The sequence below is a fragment of the Leptonotus elevatus genome, chromosome 2 (assembly GCF_054856555.1).
Source record: "Leptonotus elevatus isolate MCC_2025b chromosome 2, RoL_Lele_1.0, whole genome shotgun sequence".
Lineage (NCBI taxonomy): Eukaryota > Metazoa > Chordata > Actinopteri > Syngnathiformes > Syngnathidae > Leptonotus > Leptonotus elevatus.
In genome coordinates, this window is record NC_141240.1 from 17,356,172 (window position 1) to 17,380,557 (window position 24,386).

General features: G+C 38.1%; 1 protein-coding gene across 1 annotated transcript in view; it reads left to right on the plus strand.

Annotated features, from left to right (window-relative positions):
- The window catches only part of casz1 (castor zinc finger 1), a 212,956-nt gene that overhangs the window by 20,549 nt on the left and 168,021 nt on the right, over positions 1–24,386 (plus strand). Inside the window, exon 3 of the mRNA XM_086068777.1 lies at positions 12,516–12,574. The gene's annotated coding sequence lies outside the window, so the exon portion shown is untranslated. The remainder of the gene's footprint in view (positions 1–12,515; positions 12,575–24,386) is intronic.

A 24,386-nucleotide genomic window follows, 5' to 3' on the forward strand; every position in this document is an offset into this window, starting at 1 on the left:
GGTGAAAAGCAGCACATAACAAGGCAACAAATGCTGATCTGGGACTTCTCTGCAGCAAAATAAAATATGGCTCAAGTTTTCATTAAGATCCTATTGATTAGCTTTTGCTAGCAATGACTTATGGAAGACATTAAATACAAGGGAAAATATTTTTATGTCTTTGCTTAGGCCATGCCAGATTCCATCCTTTGCCTTATTTACCTCATGTATGCTTGCCCCGACAGGCATTTGAGTTTCTCATCTAATCTTCCAACTTTCAGTAGAAAAATAAAATGGTATATGTTTACATATGCTTAATTTATTGCAAATTCCAATTATATACAGTTATTAATAAAGTTTTTAGATCACTTTTGACACGTCTCAGAACCAACAATCATCATAACGTGCTTTAATTTGAACTCAAGAAAGAAAGCAGCCAAAAACTGCGTTTAGATGCACTAGTTAGTGCCAGCATTTATTTATTTATTTATTTATTTTTACTAATGACCTACATTCTGGGTCTCTGATCTGTCATCATACCTGGTGATACTTCTTCAGTACAATTTGAAATGTACTTTATTTTCCTGTTTCTTTTTGGCATATAATAAGTGTTGTATCACATTATGATGGTTTGATTAAGCAATTGTCATGACTTTACCTCACTCTTCCCCTTGAGTCACGCAGTGCTGATAGTGTCATGAATGTAGAGGAAGTGTTTTTTAATTGTTAATTTGTCTTCGTTGCCTATTAACATGCCACTCAAGTCATGACTTTTGGAATACACAAATTGGCTCATACTGGTACCGGTACTTTCCATATAACCACCCACATGTTTTTATACTATACTATACTATACTATACTATACTATACTATTGCACTGTTATATTTTTCCAACTGTTCCTTTCGTTGTGTAATTATTTATTGTCAGTGTATCTCAGCATTTATTATTATCCACCCTGTGCATTGTAAAAATGTTTGACGGTTGGTGTTGTTGTTTTCATTAAATGAATAATTAAGTAGATTTTACAGTTTGCAATAGTTTAAACCTGTCTTTCCTGTTCTCTTTATACATTTTCCATACACTGGTAATGTCTTTTTTTTGTTCATAAATTGATGGTGATACTGTGACTTAAGATTATTATTTTTTTGCTGTAAATCTTAAGTGTATTTTAAAATTGAACCAAAAACTTTGCAGAGTAGCACTAATACTATAAAACTATAATATTTCACCCTTCTTTGGGACTAAGCCTTTTTTTAATGTAGGTCTCGAAGGTAGTGTAATCAGATGAGTAAAATTAGGTAAATACACTGTGCAAAACACAACTAAAACAAATACTTTTATTGTTTTTTATTTATTTATTTTGTTTTATCTACCCTTTATCCAAAATGCTTTGTTTTGCTTCACTAGTCGGTGTAATTTAAAAGCAGTAAATTGATCTACACAAACAAAATGTGGTATGCACCTGAAATGAAAAGAAAGAAATCCTTAAAGATTAGTGTTACGGTGTGGTCACGAAGCGGCGTGGCGTCTGTCGGCGTGTGAAGTGGAGGACCCAAAATGCAGGGAGGCAGGAGAACCACAGCAGGAGTGCGGGCGAGACTGGCGTGCTTTATTTTACAGAAAACACTAACCATGGTACTGGTTAATGCTAACTAAACAACAAACTGAAAAGATACAAAATCAAAATGACAGACAGAACTCCGGGGGTGACCGTGACAAGCGGCAATGATCCCACGCCGACTGATCACCACCCGGGAACTAAATACACCCACACTAATTGGGTAACTAGCCACACCAGGGGCCAGGCACAAGTGGCTGAGGGCCCGGATTGGTCAACCCGCGGAAGGGCTGGAACCCACTCAGGACCAATCGGGACCCTCAACCAAAACCAGATCTTCCCAGACATGACAATTAGGAGGAACTTTTTTTAAGCACTGTACTGCATATTATAACAAACAATTTTGTGCTTTATTGTAAAGTGTTGCCGTTGAGGGCTTGTGGCGAAGCTGTCATGTTTTGTTGAGTCTTGCTATGTCCAAGTTCAGTTAAAAGAGAGAAAAAGACCTACGTAGGGAGCACGTTCGATGTCAATGCATTCAGTCGCAAACTCTTTTGGTTACTAATAAACGCGAGTTCGCTGACTTCAAGCCTCCATAAACTTTACACATATGTTAGCGTGCCAAACAGAACATCATGTTACAGTATTGCCAAACGATATTTCGTCCCAGCCCTAATAATTTCATTTGTCCACTCATTTTTAGGCAAAACCCAGGAGCAAATAAAAAATAAAGACAAAAACAAAATAAAAGACAAATTTACAGTATTATTAAAAACAAAAAAAACTACTTATTTGCATTGTTCAGATTCTGTGCCAGGTGTTATCCCCCAAGTCATTTCCTCAAGACAAATGGGAAGGTGCCATGTTCTTTAAATATGCTGTTAATATGTCTTATAAAAGTCACCACAGCTGAGAACCCAAAAGCTACACTTTATTACAGTTTCTTGTCTTTTGTCAGGCATAGCTTTGAGTTTACGTTTTCAGGTAATTATAGTGTTGCTCACACTAGATCAGCACAAATAAGCGCTTTGTAGGGGGGAAAAAATCCGTTGGCCCTTAGCCCGATATCTTTGGCTGGACATGATAACACAAGACAAACAACAAAAGGCACTGGAAGTATCAGTCAACATTTTGATGGCGGAGGTGTCTTAGACAGTCAATCCAGTTAATTTTGCTCTCCAGGCTTACACCTTCTAATTTCTTACATTTTTTGAAGACGAAGTTTAAAGGCATATATCTATCTATCTCTCTCTCTCTCTCTCCCTCTCTCGATAGATAGATAGAAGTGCTAGAGAAATAAATGAAACTATTACATTTTTTCAAGGTTTTACAGTGACGATTTGCATGAAAATTTTTATTTTTAGCCCCAGAAACACTAAAGATATCTTTCCACAATGAATACTGTTTGTTGTACATTGTTTAAACAAACATACGCAAGTTTCCTTTCTTTTTACAAATGACCTCACCAATGTTATTTTGATCCTAAATGTATACAGTTGTAAAAAGCCTAGACACTCTGTCAGTATATCATAAGCAGTATAGGTTCAAAATAGCCTTTTCCGCCTCCATGCTGTAAAATAACACGTTATAAGTATGAAGGGCGTGACCCTCAAAACTAAGACAAGCGCAAAAAAAGAAAGAGGAAGTCCCTATTACATGTGGTATTTAGTAGTCCTTCACACAAGAGCCCATTGTTATGATTTGTAGAAAGATTTGACTGTCAAAGTGTCTTTGTTTGGTGTGCTACACATTTGCTAACTTTCATCTAACAAAGGCAGTTTTCTCAGCTAAGCAATGTTGAAATCAGACAATCAAAGCTATTACAGAAGGTCCGCGTTCGTATACACTGTTTCCTCAATGTGTATGTCTGCTGCCTGTGCAGTAATCAATATATGCCAAGAAATACTGTATGCACTGCACTTAGAGTAAGATCACAGAGGAAAATAACAATAAGTAATCTTGTGTCATTTAGCTGTTCTATGCAAAGTAATGCAATCATCTAATGTTTAGTGTAATGCATCAATCATGCAAAAATCTATTGTTGCATTAGCCGTGAAAGAACAATAATAATAAAAATGCTATAATGGTTTGGGCTTCCTTGTCATAAATCACACTTTGAGGCGGGGACGGGGGGGGGTGGTCTGAACTTGCTATTTTAGTTCATCCCAGCAGCTCTGCTGAATGTTGAATAGCTAAAGATAGTAAAAAAATTGTTGACAGAAAAAAAAGAAAAAAGCATCCATAGTTGGTCACTTTGAACCCAAGGTGGTTGCAACCATTGTGTGATGTAGCCTCCATCTGAGGATGACCCAACACCTTCTATAATGACATAAAGCAGTTTTTTGTTTGATAGCCACTCAGCACTTGACTGTAAATCAACTGTAAATGCATAAAAACAGTGCAGCCTGCTCGATTTATTACTACATTACAAATCCTTTCAGACAAATATTAAAATAAGGAACCAAATCAGTAGTGAGTTCAGTCTTGGAAGCTGACAGGCTGTCTGAATTTACATCAGTATTAGCATTGAAATAATAACACAGCTCTCAACTCGTGGGTGGATATGTTCCAAGTGTGTATTTCTGTCATGTATCAACAAAATGCTAATAGAATTGAAACACATTATCACATTGTAGTTTAATTGGCACCATTACACCAAGATGCATACTGTATATATTGTCGATGTAAGCATGTGAGCTTGAAGCACACTTTCGGACAGACAAAGACAGTTTTGTCGCAAATGTGTTGCCAACCTCTAGAAGTGTTTGTCTCTGAGTGGTGCTCTGAGTACTGTGTGAAGAGGATTTTTGATTTCGCAGAATATACACTCTGCCGGGGAAGTGGGCGGAGAAGATAATATTCTGAAAGAGGGAGGAAAAAGCGAGTTTTAATAAACCTTTTTAGTAGGCATAATCATTCATTTTGAACCTTAAACTCAACAGAACAACAAAACAAATCATTTTGGGGGGGAAATACATGTATTTTAATGCCTCCAAGCAAAACTAATTAAAGACGACACCCAATTTACATAAATAAGCATTATAATTTGCATGCATGCACAAGGGAATAGACTCAGAAAAGAAAGCAATATTTTGCAGTCTAGTTTTATTCACGGTTTAAGCTTAATAGCGATTCATTTTGGAGAGGAAGAGAAAATAATCAAAGGGGGAATTTGAACTATCTCCAAAGATGCAGCAGCCCTCTCTATTCAAAAGGTTCCTTCCGAGTCACCAGATGACTCCAAATTTGGAGTGGCACTTCCTGGCCCCACTCCAACTCAGGCTCCTTGAAAGGTTAAAAAAAAAAAAAGATTCTAAAACCCAGTACTGTATATTAGTATGCAGTTCCGGCATCGGGTAGAGAATTAATGGCGTTTACTGATAATGACTGTAATCGTGGCACAAATGGGCTGTTGAAATAGCAAACAACGGGCACAAGGCATGTAATGGGGATTTTATTAATTACAGCATGAGCAGTCTTCAGGATTTACTGTGGCCATGGCTGCCGGTTGGGAAGGGGTCGACAAGTCTAATCCAACATTAAAAAAGGGTCACTTTGGACGCAAAGACAAGAACTAACTTGGCACTCTACAACTTCATGTTAATATTTTAATGATCAAATGGGCATTTTTGTCTCCATTATTGATGTTGTCCATAAGTAACTTAATCTACATGGATTTTACAGACAAATCAAAATACCAAAAGCAGTTCATGTGTGTGACTATACAGTTTATTCATCCAAGACTCATTTGTAAAAAACAAAACAAATAAACAAATAAATAAATAAAAAGATGAACGCCAGGAAGCAGGGTTATAATAACTAGTTTGTATTTAGTATTTTTTTTACTTCAGTTTTTCTTTTTCTTTTTTCTTACTAGTTTTATTAGTGTTTGAGTGCAAGATATAAAAAAAATCACTGTTGTATAATAAAGTAAAATAAACTACAATTCTGAAACTACTGCTAACCTTCCTTCTTCGGTAGCTGCGAATGTACAGAAATTAATACATTTAAAAATGAACTCCTAAAGCTCACGTATGATTAATTGACGGAGATGAAAACAAAAGACATTTTCATTTTCATTTTCATTTTCATTTTAGCAAAATTTTTACGCAAGATGTAATTTCACGATCACGATACTACTGTCTGCGAACACTTTGTGCCATTGCCATTATTCCTCACTGGTGATTTGAATAGAATCGACCGGGTTAGCCTCAAGACGCTAGCTTTCGGCTACTGCTCATGAATTCACAGTGACTCATGTCACCAGAGCTAGCGATTTTAAAATAAACATAATATTTATGTTACAGCCGTAACGCAGCAGCGTTTATTGATTTTCGTAACAAAAAACGGACAGTCCGTAACAGTTGGTAGGTCTGGACCAAGCGACGCCCCGCTCCTTCTCCGGTGTGCGCAGTGAAGCTTCTGCGAGTTTGCGCCCAGTATAAAAACACACGGTGAAATGCCAGCGAGGCGGAAGACACACCCGGCACTTGCCGTTTAATTCAGACATACGCTTGCTTGCAGCAGCAGTTTTTTTTTGCTTGCGTTACCACAACATCCTATTTTGGCCATATTTCTTCAGCTTCAATTTTATTTCAGTTGAATGCGGAAAATGCCTATTTTTGCCATTTTTTGATTGCCCAAAATTGGGAGCATCCCTAATTGTTACCATTTCCAAAGTATGGTACACAAAGCCAAACGACTGTCAAAAGACAGTATCCTCCAGGGATGACAAGTTGTTGCAGAGCATACACGTAGTAGTTTCGTGTGTGTGTGTGTGTGTGTGTGTGTTTTACAAACTGCTAACTACTGCTTCTAACAGTCATATTACAATGTTGTTAGTCATTTTTACAGGTCCCCTGTGAATTTAGTTTTTTTTTCTTCAAACCCTCACCCTAAAACCCCCCTCCCAAAGAAAAAACAAACAAACAAAAAACACATTCTTGTTTTACTAAGATGTTGTTACAAATGCTGAAATAAGCTGCTTTTGGAGACGCGGCCAGCTAATAGAAAAATAAATCAACATATGGTAACTCTGTCAGGTAAGAGACACATCAGCTTATCAACGAGAGGTTTGATTAAAAGTCCTTTTTATTACTCACTGCATCCTTAATGGACGCCAGACTTTCAAAATGGAAGAAACAATTAGAGTTTTACTGCTTTGTGGGCAATGCTGATTTATATAAATCACTGCACGGGTGTAAATTTTCCAATAAAGGTCTGAACCACTCCTGGCATACATAATTAACATGTCCGTATTTGGTACACACTGTCGACTGCATCTCTTTTAATTGGAAGGACTCAAAAGTCACACCAATTCAGTCTCACTCAATCAACAGATTACGTGTGCTTGGTGGAAATTTCAAATTGTTTTTTTCCCCATATGCTAATAATCATAATTGTTTTTTTAAACAAACATTAGGATACCTGTATTTCACATTAATGTAGTGTATGTAAATGACATTTGCTTAGTTTATTTTGCGTTTATTTTGCGTTATTAAGACTTCTACCCATGAGCTTAGAGCTAATTTTTAAAATGTATCCTTTATTTTATTTTTTACTCTTGAACTTTAAAACTGTCAGAATGTGCACACCATATTTGTTAATGATTGTTTCTTCCAGTAACTTTAAATAAAGTAATATACACCAAGGGTCTATTTCACAAAGCAGGTTTCGTGAGAACTTTGGGTCAAGAAACCCTGAAATGTGGGAAACTGCGTTTTCCGTTTCAGAAAGGGAGGTCATTGAAACCAGAGTAAAAGAGGTAACTCTAGCCTGTTTCATAAAAAGAGGTAATTTAAGCTCTCGGTCAGTTACGTGACAATTTATCCTCATTTAAACCCTGAAAGAAATGGCTTGAAAATCGGGGGGGGGGGGGGGGGGGTGTTATATAACACACACATGGATTTAAATAATCTTTTCAAAATTATGTATTTTGAGGAGCATGCACTAAAGTTTGTCCCTGTAAGTCCCTGTAAATCATTTGCATTTGACAATCCCTAGAGAAGAATGCTGTTAATAGCCCTGCCAACTTTGAATGATTAAAAAACTCGCCAAGTTTTACATGAAGAGAAATCAAGATATTCACTCCGCTCTCAAATGCTGTGGGTGTGTCCAAATACGTTGAAATCACGCTCCACTCAACTTTTAACTGTCAATCAAATTCCACTTGTAAAAGTGTATTCTACTTTGTCATCTTTCTTATGCCTACATTTAACTACAAGAGAAGCATTTTCAGTGCAGGCATAGCTCCCGAGCTAACTGTACATCGTAGTTGTGCTCAAGATTTTAAATATTCGGTGAGGGGCGACTCATGACGGTCTTTTGAGTACTCATAGTTGTCAGTCTTTATACATTTTAAGTACCGTAATTATTTTTCAAATGTGTGTGCACTGTGCAGTAATGTGTGAGCAAACCTGAATTCAAAGGTTAGGATGTACTCACTCTTTGTGAGTGATCCAGACCAAAGGGCCTGCTTGGTTCCTTATAATCTGCATTTTAACATAGCAATTTTCATGAATGCACAAAACATGCACGGAACCTCATACTCATCTCAGATTCAATGAGATCTTTCAATTTCATTTCTAAAAATTCCTTTGGAAGTCTGTGACTTGAATACTCATCTGCGCTATGGAAACTTATTGTCTGCATAAGTCAGAAGAGCCGTCACAAAGTCCCTTTGTGAACATTTTCATATCCATTGACACACACACGCACACACACATGCACACTCACACACACACAAACTAGCCAGCTGGTTTTATTTTACAGGCTAAACCAACAATTTGGTGTAACTTTGCAAACATAAAACATGCATAAAACCGAGTATGTGAGCAGTGTGATGTTGGTACAAGATGTGTCAAAATCCCTAATTTTATATCACTCAAAACATTTGATCTTGTTTGGGGGGGGGGGGGGCAACTTTTTGCTGTTTTTCAAAAAATACTCTTTTCTCTGCTGTCAGCAAATGCAGCATGAGGAACACATTTTTCCAGAATAATTGTGAGCATGTACAGTAGACTCCTTTTTGCACAAGACACATCGCGTGACAGAAGACTGTCTATACTGTACTCTACAATATATTTATCTAGCATGCCCAAAGGCAACACATGGTAACATAACCTCGGAAAATCTCACCACTCAGGTTCTGATTTTCAGTTTTTCTTATGCATGCTGTTCTCTAGCCACACTCCATTCATTTGATGGCAATTTAGTAACTCTGCCCTTCTAATCATATCAATCTTTTGGGAAAAAATGTGCACACCATCATGACCACAACATTTTTTACTTGCGCTGTGAATGTAATCAGTTGTCACAAAAGTAAAGCACTTAAATTGGTTTGATATGGAAATGCTACTCTTTGTTACTTTAACTCAAAGATTTTGTTTAATCAACACCATCTATAAGCCAACCCCTAACCCTGTTACTGCTGTGGCAAATATGACATTTTATGTGATTTTCTAGCCACTTTATGGGTTTTAATTTTGTGGAAAAACATCAGCAGCATCTTAAGTCAGTCACTCAACAGTTAACATATTCCAGCTCCTTTTGATTGCTGTTTTTATCACGAGAATCAAAATATGCACTTTTTCAGAACCTTCCCTTGTTCGCATGTTCTGACAAGGCTTTAGCAAGTCACTTGGCTCCAGATTGTGTTTACTGCCTTACTGTGTGTTTTACTAAGTGTGCCTTGTGGAAAATATCACCTTATAAAAACAGCTGCGAGACGTCTAATGAAATAATCCCACAAAAAGAAAAAAAACATGTTGCTTCCATCTTGCCTTTTCCCCACATTTCCCTTGAATACACTTCAAACAATTCAAGTTTCAGATTTACCATTCAGTGAATTTAAATCTATCTACGTGCTGTCTTGATTTCCGTTTATTTTGTCGCATTTCAAGATAATAAAATTTTATCTGGATCATTTTCTACTGTATATACTTTTGTGCATTTCAGGTGTCAGCGCTGTAATGGAAATACTGTTTGTAAAGCAAATACCTTGGAAGAATATGCCTCATTCACTTGTGAAATGCTCCTCTTTTTGCTTTTTGTTAGCGTTTTTTTGCCTCAAGTATCTGTTTCCTGGGTGTGTACATTCTTTGGCAAGCTGTGAGGTCATGTGTGAAAAATGTATTGAAAAACAGTCATGCCGTAACGTATCAAAACTTGCTTTTTTCCGTAATGATCAAGATATTCTTTTCTTACAAAATATGCCCTATCTGAAAAGATGCAATGAATACACTTTTCTTTCTTTCCCCTCTTATACTCTCTCAGAGGTGAGAGACACAGAAACCAAATGTTGGCAGCATTCTTTGGCAGTGACACACGCACGCACACTGAGTATCACCTTATACTCACTTTTTGAAAAAGTTGAAGCATATGTCTCCAAACTTTGTGTATATTGTCAAAACTGTATGCATAAGATACACAATTTTGCAGGTTTACAATCATTTGTGGTGTTTTCACTTTCTATGATTAAATTGGTACATAACTGACTGCAATGGGTAATATCCTTAACCTGTATTTTTAAAAGTGTCAACACAAAGTCATATTTTGTATGTGGCTCCACTAGTCTAAACATGATATGCAGATTAATAATGCATTTGCGGGATATGAGTTAAGCAGCAAAATCCACCTGAAATTTAAACAAACCGCAACTTTAAGTCATGTGTATAATAATGACATCCAGGACGATTCAGTCCATTGCTCGTCTGAGTAGTGCTTGTGAAATTATGAATTTATATGTTTTGATTGTGGCCAGCTCATTAATTGATCCGACATTATGTATTTTTTTAAAAAAACTTTATAAATCACCTCACGGGCCAGATTAAACCCCTCAAACCCCTTTGCGGGCCTTATCCGGTCCGCGGACTGTATGTTTGACACGCCTGGGTTAAACGGTGGTTGACATGCAGAGACCTCAAACTGGGCGGAAAGAAAGCAGTTTTCGTAGAAAGGTAATATTTATTATTTGGTCGTTGCTGCCACTCCGGTGCGGTCGAGGTGACTGTTAATATCGTGTTGGAACTCTGGTCCCCTTCTTGACAAAGGAGACGGCCACCGATGACCACACAATTAGGCAGAGGCGTATCAATTTAGACAAACCCACAACACCCGCTGCCTGGAGGTAATCTGGATGGATGTTCTCCACCCCCTGGGCCATACCACACGAGGAGCTTGTTAACCACCTTGGTGACCCCAGCCCCAGAGATATGAGTCCCCAGACTCTGATTCTTCATTGTCAGGTGTATCACTATAATTGAGGAGGTCTTGGAAGTACACTCCCTATCCACCCTGAGTCGAGGTCAGCAGCATCTCATCCTCACATACACACAATGTTAACGGTGCACTGATCACAATTCACAAACCAATATCAGTGTTTTCTAAAACATACTTTTTTAGGATAGCAGGAAAACACATATTTAGCAATTATAACATGTGTCACACACGTCGGATGTCGGAGCCTCACAGGTATTAAAGAGATCTCTGTGCATTGCCGAAGCATCTCAGACAGTCGTGTTGCCTCACCTGGTCTTATGTTTACCACAGATGTTTGGATTAGAGAGCAGCCGGGCGGGACATATGAGACTAATCCATCGTACCTTTACTTTACACTCAGCAACATCGTTGAGCAATATCCTTAAGAAATTTAAAAATAAGCATAGAATTGTCAAGATTTTCAGGTTCAGGAAGCCCACATAGGGTGTAATTTAGTTGAATCTTTTTAAGTGTATCTGTGCAAAAATTGTGAAATGTGAAATGACCTTATTGTTGTGGTATTTGATCGTCAACCAGAAATGTTGAACACGTTTGTAAAGATATTACCCAATGTATATACAGTATGGCCTATAGAGAGGGGTAGAGAGACAGCAGCTGTTGGTTACAGACTGTTTAATTTACATTTGTGTGAGAATTTTGACATCTGCTAGTTAACATAACTTTTTTCTGTAATACTATCATATTCACACCAATGACTCTGTGAGTAGTATCAACTTTTAATAATTAAGGCATTATGATAGTGACTTAATTGAAAATGTAATAAGCAATAGTAATTACTTCATTTGATGAAGACTCTATTGCATCATGGTTATTTAAAACTGGTAATTAGCAGTCATGGGAATGTCTCTTTTTTCCCCCTTTTGAGTTTGAACACAAATGCATTTTCATGAATTGGACTATTCAATGAACAAAATGATTCATTTGTCATCATTTTTAGCTTCATAGTTTAAATAATTTTTTCTCTAATGTGTCGGAATATATATATTTTTGGACTGTTTGTAGAGGTGGGCATTTCATCAATAGTGACGGAAGGTCCGTCCATGTTGGACGCCCGTTTTGTTGACGATTACCGATTGACAGGAAACTTTGAAAAATCGATGATCTAAGTATTGCAGGAAGGGGTTTTCGGCAATGTAATCATCAATACATCAATACATTCAGCAGTCCGTCAAGGTCGGATGTTCCATTTTGCTGACAGATTAACGAATAAAGAAGCATTGACGGATGTCCACTTCCAATGACGGAAACATAGACGCTCATTTTGCTGAGCAATCGACGAATGACGGATTGATTTTTTTTTTACAATATGGTTCGTCTTGAAATATTGACGGATTGACGATAACGGAAGGGTTTCCTGACTGTTGACGACTGCCGAATGATGGACGCTCAAAATTTGTTGATGCGCCCACCTCTGTTTTTTTGTGACTCAAACTGTAATGTCAGGAATCATTTTTTGCCAAGTAAACATTTACTTGACTGACATTATGTGTGTGACATGGGCTTATAATATGGGATGGATGCAATCATCATGTGTATACAGAGATGAAAAGGTTTTGCCTGGCGTGAATTGTTTTTATGATTCATACATAACATTTCAACTAATATGTGGACCTTTTGTGCAATTTAAATGCTTTGAAATGTCTGATTTAGAAAAAAGCTATAATTGATGACATGCGCTGTTTCATGTTTATCAACAGAAATCAGATGGCAGCGTGCGGATTGGCCTGCAGATTCACCTTTAGCAGACTGTTCAAAAGTAAGGTAAACCTTAAAGAAGATGCATTGTTTTCTTCACAAATTATTCATCTGTCATATGAAGGTGTACCCCACCACTCACCAAAAGGCAGCTGAGATTGATTGGCTTCACCGCAGCTATGACTTATTGTATTTTATGATTGGCAACAGGTTATTGTATCTTCTGCAACCCAATGGAAATACATTGTATTCATTTGTTCTTTGCTATACATTGTTGGCATAGATAAGTGCAAACAAAGATATTTAGATTTTGTCAGACAAATTGAGTGAAATTGCATAATTTCCCGTGACACCTCGGTGATGTCTCATGACACACTAGTGTGCCACAGCACCCTGATTAGGAATAACTGCTCAAGTCCATGTGTTTTTTTTTTTTTTTTTTTTTTTAGTCCATATGTCCATTTAACATGTCTTTAGAAGACTAAATACTTGTTCTGACTGCATTTAATCAGTCAAATATCAAGTAATTTGTATAATATGACTATTAAGAAGACATTATTAGGTCAGTGACATTTCTTTCACCAAAGCCAAAATGCTGCCTCTTATGTGAACTACTGGTTGGTCTGTTATGGTTTGAACTTGCACCCCTGTTTTGTGAAACAACATAATTGTCTCCAACATGCACGCAAGCAGCATGCACCAGTCATGATACCCTAAGGCCTGGATTAATTAAGCTATGAAAACCCATGAGCAGAGAGCATTCAGCAGGTGCCTGTTTGTCTTGCTGTGGGACTTGTTTTTGGCACTGCTGCTCATTATAAATCTATAATGAAGTTACAGTTTTATTTTGTTTTTTTTTAATACTGTCATTGGCAATACTCTTGGCTATACTGCTGTATACAGTATAATTTGTGCGTGTGTGTGTTTTACTCATATGAACAATATGAGAAAAAAACATTTTTTTCCCACTAATGTTTCTTTTAGTTAGTTTTTTAAAGTTCTTTTAAGGAGTTCAAAACTGCGGGGGAAAACAGGTGCTTTATTTTTATGTAATTATAGGTGATTTTGCTTGAGGAGGCACATTCTCCTTTTTACAGACTAATACTTTATTTAGAAAATACACCTAGAGATGTACAGTACTTCTCCAAACATATAATAAATATTCCATATACTGTAGTTTAGCATCTTATTTGGCAATACAGTTATGACTGAGTCAACGGAGACATCACGGCCAGTCAATGGTGCTGCTACTGTATAATAAAGTGTCTAAAATACTGGCCAATCACAATACAGTTATACCATGCAGGAAGGCAGAATTTAAAAGGCATGATACAGAAGTAGAGAATGTTTATCATTAGTTTTCAATTGCTATAAATATCAAAAATATCAAACAAATCCTGGACACATTTTGTAGTTTTCAAAAAGTGGATGTGACTCGAGGCAAATCCAGACGTGGGGGGGCCCTCCACAAACCACTCCAAGGGACATCATTTTCAAACACTTTGTTTGACAGGTGTAAATGATACTTTACACTTCAAGTTTAAGCTGCGGTATTCTCCACTTAATGCACTCTTGTGATTCTCACTGCTTTCCTTGATGCTTTCACTCACTGCGCTTCACCCAAGGGAAAGAAGCCTTGCACACGTTGTAATAAGGGTAGCTGATATAATGAAGGTCATTGTAATCTAAGAGCTAATGTACCAAGGAGTCAAGGAACTGTAGCTTTACTTGCCAGTAAGGCCTGCATGTGCTGCCCCCAGGGATCGTGCTGATAGGGTTATCTCGGCTAACCTGACTCTAATACAGGCCTTGCTCTGCTGTTTGCGTCGGTGTCGGAGCTGAACTTTTCCCAGGGATCCTCTTCATCTGTGGATGGGCATGGGATGAGGCGCCATCCTGGTTAAATCCCATCCCAAGGTGTTTGGCTCTCCTCTCCGTTCACACACTCGGTTTCGCGCTGCTCTTCATCTCGGTGACTGTCTGACTTGGAAAACAGACTGCTTTCGATTGACAAAGAAACATTACATCGCTCTCTGCAGACGACCGGCTCATAAGAGATGACCTCTAAATCTAATCCTATCCCTCAGGATATGCAAATGTCCTCCGATCAAATTTGATTTGTTTTTTTGTCAGTTCAGGACCCAGCAGTTTGCTTACAACTCTGGTACAAGCCAACCCAAAGGATGATGCACAAACTGTATGAAGCACTGGCGTATAGTGGTAATTTTATCTCGTTTTAGTCAACAAAAACTGTCAACATTTTATTCTAGTGTCAGAAAATTTTTGAATTATGGCATATTATTTTATGTCATGTAGCTGAATTGTTGTAGTTTATTTAGTTTTAGGTTGCATCCGTGTTTAGCCGCCCAGGTGATTTGTGTTAACAATAGTTCAGTTGCAGCTCCTAGATTAGCTCCTACTTCTGTCTGCTTTAACTAAACTTCCAATTCAACTAAAACCTTAATTGCCTGACCAGTATTACGTATCTTAGTTAGCAGAAATTTAACTTCACACACAATTATATCAACAAGTGGAGCCAAAATGTCCATAGAAATTAGCTCAGTCTGGTCAGTCATTCGTCAACGAAAATACATGCTGATTTAGTTCCAGTCATTGTTTATTAATGGCGGTTTTAGTGTCGTCTAGTCTAGTTTTTGTCCAGTGAAAATGTGCATTGACAAAAATATTTTAGTTTAGTTTCCGTTAAAATTAACACAACTGGCATACAGTAAATGCCATTTTTATTCCAACTGACTCAAGGTTTTGAGATGAATAAATGACAGTATATTTAATTTTCAAGTTCATGTTCAGTTTGTTTTTGTTCCACTGGGAGAATCTGTGGGATACACTAGAATTATTTTTGTCCAACTGCTGTTTTAACAGCGATCACCGTATGATTTAGATCATGTCAAGATTTTGTGTTCATCATACTTGAGATTTCAAAATGTTGACTTGAATGATGTCATATTGTTTGTTTATTTTTATTTTTTTACCTGTATTATAATTGATGGTGGAATGCAATCAAATGGTGGCCAGCAGCACACTGTAAATGCTGACAATCATTTTTTTGTACATTTGTTTTTTGTACATCTGTCTCATTGAAATACTTTGAATGCCTTTTCTTGTTAAAAAACAAAAACAAAAAAACTAAAGAAAAAAAGCCCCCGCTGTAAATCCAGTCCTTGCCATCCCATCATTCAAACTTCTGAACCTCTCTTTGTGGCTTCCTGGAGGACTACGGTGAGATGATCTCTTTTGTTTCGCATCATTAGTTCCATCTGTTGTGCGAGCAGGCCTGTCTGTTCCGGAGCATGCCGATGTGATGGTCGCTAGGGGCGACTGGAGACGCGACCGTCCTGGTGGCTGCTGGCCTCACCTCGGCCACCAGCATCGCCTTGTCCGTGATCCTTATGACACTTAGTGCTGCTTGACTGATTTAACTTATTCACTAAAGAGTACATCTAAGGATGACACACATGCATGTACTTCAAAAACATAAATTATGGCAAATGAAGTTATTTTGATCAAAACATTATTGAGCAACATTGTAGTTTGCTTTTGAACAAAAGTTACCATTCAATTGCATACTCTGCAAATGACGTGTTGCCTATATACATTGCGTCCACTCCGTAGGTCAGATTGTCGTGCTTTTCTTCGTGCAATCCAGAGTAAACGATGTGCCAAACAGATGTAACATTTTCTCCCAACAAGAAAATATTTTATTGATGATTTACATGAACAATAAATCTTCAGAAAGGCTGAAAGGTTGATGGGCATACACAATTTAGCATCTGTCTTCTCCAGAATAATTAGTTACATACCAGAACACTTGGGACTTTTTTCCCTCTCACTTTATTTGATCTAATTACGTCTTTAAAAGCAAAGTATCCGCCATTATTATAACAGCAGCAGGAGAACAGATGCGGTGAAAATCAAGTGCATATTCTTAGTTTTTCCTTTCAAAACTCCCCTTTAGTTTCTGGACCTAATCCATGTACGCTCCCTCCCTAGCTAAGACGGAGAAATGTGGCCTTACCTTTTTAATTATGGGCCTGCTAAGCGGAGCAAGCAGCAGCGAAGCTGCTGCTTGCGGAGCAAGCAGGCACATATTACTATCCACCCTAGAAAAGGGTTTAATATTATTATGGGCCTGCTAAGCGGAGCAAGCAGCAGCAAAGCTGCTGCTTGCGGAGCAAGCAGGCACATATTACTATCCACCCTAGAAAAGGGTTTATTATGGGCCTGCTAAGCGGAGCAAGCAGCAGCGAAGCTGCTGCTTGCGGAGCAAGCAGGCACATATTACTATCCTAGAAAAGGGGTTTATTTTTTTTCTTTTTATATTATCTTCCAGCGACTTTTCCGCAAGAATAGGGGCCGTACCGTAGATCGCACCGCGACAAATAAGGTATCAAACGATGCGGCTCGATTTGACTCGCTGCGCTATTATTTTTATAAGAATTCCCAGTTACCACGGCGACACAATTCCCCAAAATGTCCCCCAAAAAGTCCCATAGGAATGAATGGGAATCCGAAAATGATCACATCAAATCAAGCACCTTTTTCCAAGACACGCTGCGCGCGCATACGTTAACCGACCGATATGAATTTTAGCTCATTTTGTTGGAATTTTTGTCATCTTTAGCTCAGTGTCAAAAAAAAATTTAAGGAATGAAAGCTCTCCCCCCTGTGCGGGTTCAAAGACAGTGAGCAAAGGGGTAAAAGTCGCCTTTCTTGCATCAGTTAGAGCGTGACTAATTAAGGTCTGAGTGGTGGGAACCAAAAAATATATTTCCAAAAGTTTCACTTCAACTCGTCACCATGGCCACAATCTTTGCTCACTAGACATCAAATTCGCACATTTTGTAGCCACAAGCCTCTGCTTTCTGAAGAACTAAGTTTTATTTGGCTACGGTGTCATTTAGTACCTTTATTTTCACTTTAAGCGAGGAGAAGTCGCACATTTTTGATCTCTTTTCAATGTAATTTTCGCCGTTTTTCCCTCTTCATTTTCGATCAATCATAAGTTTTGAACCTGCTCTCATTTGGTCATTTTTCATCCGATTAAAAAACTGAGAACATGCTCGCGTTCCCCAAACCCTTGCCGTTCTAACGAGCCATTTCTGGAATCTGCATCTTCAACCGTTAAGTCGCGAGAGGCTTTTGTTTGAGGTGAGCGTAATCCTATACAAATCAATGGAGTGTTGGTGCGTGACGTCTCCTCACAACTTAAAATCAAATGTGTGTGCGTGAATGTGCATGTTTTGTAAAGGGGCAGTGAGATACTGTTAATTATGGTAGATTCCACATTTCTTGACCGATTTCAATGGTTTGAATTTTAAACTGTTCAGCTCATTGAAATGTTACTTAAAATCAAATGTGTGTGCGTGAATGTGCATGTTTCTTAAAGGGGCAGTAAGATACTTTATTTGATCTTGATTATGGTTAACTTGCACATTTCTTGAGCGATTTCAACGGTTTAAATTTTAAACTGTTCAGCTCATTGAAATGTTAGTTAAAATCTAATGTGTGTGCGTGAATGTGCATATTTCTTAAAGGGACAGTAAGATACTTTATTTGATCTTGATTATGGTTAACTTTTACATTTCTTGAGCGATTTCAATGGTTGAAATTTTAAACTGTTCAGCTCATTGAAATGTTAGTTAAAATCAAATGTATGTGCGTCAATGTGCATGTTTCTTAAAGGGCCAGTAATACTTTTAGTTGATTATAACTTCCACATTTCTTGAGCGATTTCAATGGTTGAAAGTTTAAACTGTTCAGCTCATTGAAAAGAGTTAGCAGGCCCATTCAAAATTTCCGCGGGAATTTTTCTAGTTATTTTTCTTCCATATATTATCTTCCACCGACTTTTCCGCAAAAATGCGGCCCGAACCGTACATCGCACCGGGACAAAAGAGGTATCAAACGATGCGGCTCGCTCTGACTCGCTGCGCTATTATTTTTCTAAGAATTCCCAGTTACCATGGCGACGCTATTCCCAAAAAACTCCCAAATAAAGTCCCATAGGAATGAATGGGAATCCGAAAGAGATCAACTCCAATCAAGCCCCTTTTTCAAAGACACGCTGCGCGCGCATACGTTAACCGACCGTTATGAATTTTAGCTCATTTTGTTGGAATTTTTGTCATCTTTAGCTCAGTGTCAAAAAAAAATTTAAGGAATGAAAGCTCTCCCCCCTGTGCGGGTTCAAAGACAGTGAGTGAAATATCCTTTATCCCATGTGTGTGTATTGCATGAGCTAGAGCGGACCAATTAAGAAACAGAGTGAAGACAGAGAAAAAAATTGATTTCAAGTTTCACTTCAACTCGTCACCATGGCCACAATCTTTGCTCACTAGACATCAAATTCGCACATTTTGTAGCCACAAGCCTCTGCTTTCTGAAAAACTAACTTTTATTTGGCTAAGGTGTCATTTAGTACCTTTATTTTCACTTTAAGCGAGGAGAAGTCGCACATTTTTGATCTCTTTTCAATGTAATTTTCGCCGTTTTTGCCTCTTCATTTTCGATCAATCATAAGTTTTCAACCTGCTCTCATTTGGTCATTTTTCATCCGATTAAAAAACTGAGAACATGCTCGCGTTCCCCAAACCCTTGCCGTTCTAACGAGCCATTTCTGGAATCTGCATCTTCAACCGTTAAGTCGCGAGAGGCTTTTGTTTGAGGTGAGCGTAATCCTATACAAATCAATGGAGTGTTGGTGCGTGACGTCTCCTCACAACTTAAAATCAAATGTGTGTGCGTGAATGTGCATGTTTTGTAAAGGGGCAGTGAGATACTGTTAATTATGGTAGATTCCACATTTCTTGACCGATTTCAATGGTTTGAATTTTAAACTGTTCAGCTCATTGAAATGTTACTTAAAATCAAATGTGTGTGCGTGAATGTGCATGTTTCTTAAAGGGGCAGTAAGATACTTTATTTGATCTTGATTATGGTTAACTTGCACATTTCTTGAGCGATTTCAACGGTTTAAATTTTAAACTGTTCAGCTCATTGAAATGTTAGTTAAAATCTAATGTGTGTGCGTGAATGTGCATATTTCTTAAAGGGACAGTAAGATACTTTATTTGATCTTGATTATGGTTAACTTTTACATTTCTTGAGCGATTTCAATGGTTGAAATTTTAAACTGTTCAGCTCATTGAAATGTTAGTTAAAATCAAATGTATGTGCGTCAATGTGCATGTTTCTTAAAGGGCCAGTAATACTTTTAGTTGATTATAACTTCCACATTTCTTGAGCGATTTCAATGGTTGAAAGTTTAAACTGTTCAGCTCATTGAAAAGAGTTAGCAGGCCCATTCAAAATTTCCGCGGGAATTTTTCTAGTTATTTTTCTTCCATATATTATCTTCCACCGACTTTTCCGCAAAAATGCGGCCCGAACCGTACATCGCACCGGGACAAAAGAGGTATCAAACGATGCGGCTCGCTCTGACTCGCTGCGCTATTATTTTTCTAAGAATTCCCAGTTACCATGGCGACGCTATTCCCAAAAAACTCCCAAATAAAGTCCCATAGGAATGAATGGGAATCCGAAAGAGATCAACTCCAATCAAGCCCCTTTTTCAAAGACACGCTGCGCGCGCATACGTTAACCGACCGTTATGAATTTTAGCTCATTTTGTTGGAATTTTTGTCATCTTTAGCTCAGTGTCAAAAAAAAATTTAAGGAATGAAAGCTCTCCCCCCTGTGCGGGTTCAAAGACAGTGAGTGAAATATCCTTTATCCCATGTGTGTGTATTGCATGAGCTAGAGCGGACCAATTAAGAAACAGAGTGAAGACAGAGAAAAAAATTGATTTCAAGTTTCACTTCAACTCGTCACCATGGCCACAATCTTTGCTCACTAGACATCAAATTCGCACATTTTGTAGCCACAAGCCTCTGCTTTCTGAAAAACTAACTTTTATTTGGCTAAGGTGTCATTTAGTACCTTTATTTTCACTTTAAGCGAGGAGAAGTCGCACATTTTTGATCTCTTTTCAATGTAATTTTCGCCGTTTTTGCCTCTTCATTTTCGATCAATCATAAGTTTTCAACCTGCTCTCATTTGGTCATTTTTCATCCGATTAAAAAACTGAGAACATGCTCGCGTTCCCCAAACCCTTGCCGTTCTAACGAGCCTTTTCTGGAATCTGCATCTTCAACCGTTAAGTCGCGAGAGGCTTTTGTTTGAGGTGAGCGTAATCCTATACAAATCAATGGAGTGTTGGTGCGTGACGTCTCCTCACAACTTAAAATCAAATGTGTGTGCGTGAATGTGCATGTTTTGTAAAGGGGCAGTGAGATACTGTTAGTTATGGTAGATTCCACATTTCTTGACCGATTTCAATGGTTTGAATTTTAAACTGTTCAGCTCATTGAAATGTTACTTAAAATCAAATGTGTGTGCGTGAATGTGCATGTTTCTTAAAGGGGCAGTAAGATACTTTATTTGATCTTGATTATGGTTAACTTGCACATTTCTTGAGCGATTTCAATGGTTTAAATTTTAAACTGTTCAGCTCATTGAAATGTTAGTTAAAATCAAATGTATGTGCGTGAATGTGCATGTTTCTTAAAGGGGCAGTAATACTTTTAGTTGATTATAACTTCCACATTTCTTGAGCGATTTCAACGGTTGAAATTTTAAACTGCTCATTGAAAAGAGTTGCAAGAGTTAGCAGGCCCATTCAAAATTTCCGCGGGAATTTTTCTAGTTATGGGCCTGCTAAGCGGAGCAAGCAGCAGCGAAGCTGCTGCTTGCGGAGCAAGCAGGCACATATTACTATCCTAGAAAAAGGGTTTATTATGGGCCTGCTAAGCGGAGCAAGCAGCAGCGAAGCTGCTGCTTGCGGAGCAAGCAGGCACATATTACTATCCTAGAAAAAAGGGTTTATTATTTTTTATTATTCCACGACTTTTCCGCAAAAATGCGGCCCGAACCGTAGATCGCACCGGGACAAATGAGGTATCAAACGATGCGGCTCGCTCTGACTCGCTGCGCTATTATTTTTATAAGAATTCCCAGTTACCATGGCGACGCTATTCCCAAAAAACTCCCCCAAAAAATCCCATAGGAATGAATGGGAAACCGGAAGACATCAACTCCAATCAAGCACCTTTTTCCAAGACACGCTGCGCGCGCATACGTTAACCGACCGATATGAATTTTAGCTCATTTTGTTGGAATTTTTGTCATCTTTAGCTCTGTGTCAAAAAAAAAATTAAGGAATGAAAGCTCTCCCCCCTGTGCGGGTTCAAAGACAGTGAGTGAAATATCCTTTATCCCATGTGTGTGTATTGCATGAGCTAGAGCGGACCAATTAAGAATCAGAGTGTAGACAGAGAAAAAATAGATTTCAAGTTTCACTTCAACTCGTCACCATGGCCACAATCTTTGCTCACTAGACATCAAATTCGCACATTTTGTAGCCACAAGCCTCTGCTTTCTGAAGAACTAAGTTTTATTTGGCTAAGGTGTCATTTAGTACCTTTATTTTCACTTTAAGCGAGGAGAAGTCGCACATTTTTGATCTCTTTTCAATGTAATTTTCGCCCTTTTTGCCTCTTCATTTTCGATCAATCATAAGTTTTCAACCTGCTCTCATTTGGTCATTTTTCATCCGATTAAAAAACTGAGAACATGCTCGCGTTCCCCAAACCCTTGCCGTTCTAACGAGCCATTTCTGGAATCTGCATCTTCAACCGTTAAGTCGCGAGAGGCTTTTGTTTGAGGTGAGCGTAATCCTATACAATCCAATGGAGTGTTGGTGCGTGACGTCTCCTCACAACTTAAAATCAAATGTGTGTGCGTGAATGTGCATGTTTTGTAAAGGGGCAGTGAGATACTGTTGATTTTGGTTAACTTGCACATTTCTTGACCGATTTCAATGGTTTGAATTTTAAACTGTTCAGCTCATTGAAATGTTACTTAAAATCAAATGTGTGTGCGTGAATGTGCATGTTTCTTAAAGGGGCAGTAACATACTGTTGATTTTGGTTAACTTGCACATTTCTTGAGCGATTTCAATGGTTTAAATTTTAAACTGTTCAGCTCATTGAAATGTTGGTTAAAATAAAATGTGTGTGCGTGAATGTGCATGTTTCTTAAAGGGGCAGTAATACTTTTAGTTGATTATAACTTCCACATTTCTTGAGCGATTTCAACGGTTGAAATTTTAAACTGTTCAGCTCATTGAAAAGAGTTAGCAGGCCCATTCAAAATTTCCGCGGGAATTTTTCTAGTTATTTTTCTTATTTTTTAATCTTCCGCGTTTTTTTCTGCTAAAATGCGGCCCGTACCGTAGATCGCACCGGGACAAATGAGGTATCAAACGATGCGGCTCGATCTGACTCGGTGCGCTATTATTTTTATAAGAATTCCCAGTTACCATGGCGACGCTATTCCCAAAAAACTCCCAAATAAAGTCCCATAGGAATGAATGGGAAAAGGAAAGACAAAATCACACATCAAGCACCTTTTTCAAAGAGACGCTGCGCGTGCATACGTTAACCGATTGATATGAATTTTAGCTCATTTTGTTGGAATTTTTCCCATCTTTAGCTCAGTGTCAAAAAAAATATTAAGGAATGAAAGCTCTTCCCCCTGTGCGGGTTCAAAGACAGTGAGTGTAATCGCCACTCTGATATGCAATTAAGGCTTCAGTGACGGGAACCAAAAAATATATTTCCAAAAGTTTCACTTCAACTCGTCACCATGGCCACAATCTTTGCTCACTAGACATCAAATTCGCACATTTTGTAGCCACAAGCCTCTGCTTTCTGAAGAACTAAGTTTTATTTGGCTAAGGTGTCATTTAGTACCTTTATTTTCACTTTAAGCGAGGAGAAGTCGCACATTTTTGATCTCTTTTCAATGTAATTTTCGCCGTTTTTGCCTCTTCATTTTCGATCAATCATAAGTTTTCAACCTGCTCTCATTTGGTCATTTTTCATCCGATTAAAAATCTGAGAACATGCTCGCGTTCCCCAAACCCTTGCCGTTCTAACGAGCCATTTCTGGAATCTGCATCTTCAACCGTTAAGTCGCGAGAGGCTTTTGTTTGAGGTGAGCGTAATCCTATACAAATCAATGGAGTGTTGGTGCGTGACGTCTCCTCACAACTTAAAATCAAATGTGTGTGCGTGAATGTGCATGTTTTGTAAAGGGGCAGTGAGATGCTGTTAATTATGGTAGATTCCACATTTCTTGACCGATTTCAATGGTTTGAATTTTAAACTGTTCAGCTCATTGAAATGTTACTTAAAATCAAATGTGTGTGCGTGAATGTGCATATTTCTTAAAGGGACAGTAAGATACTTTATTTGATCTTGATTATGGTTAACTTGCACATTTCTTGAGCGATTTCAATGGTTGAATTTTTAAACTGTTCAGCTCATTGAAATGTTAGTTAAAATCAAATGTATGCGCGTGAATGTGCATGTTTCTTAAAGGGGCAGTAATACTTTTAGTAGATTATGGTTAACTTGCACATTTCTTGAGCGATTTCAACGGTTGAAATTTTAAACTGTTCAGCTCATTGAAAAGAGTTGCAAGAGTTAGCAGGCCCATTCAAAATTTCCGCGGGAATTTTTCTAGTTTTTATATTATCTTCCAGCGACTTTTCCGCAAAAATGCGGCCCGAACCGTAGATCGCACCGGGACAAAAGAGGTATCAAACGATGCGGCTCGCTCTGACTCGCTGCGCTATTATTTTTATAAGAATTCCCAGTTACCATGGCGACGCTATTCCCAAAAAACTCCCAAATAAAGTCCCATAGGAATGAATGGGAATCCGAAAGAGATCAACTCCAATCAAGCACCTTTTTCAAAGACACGCTGCGCGCGCATACGTTAACCGACCG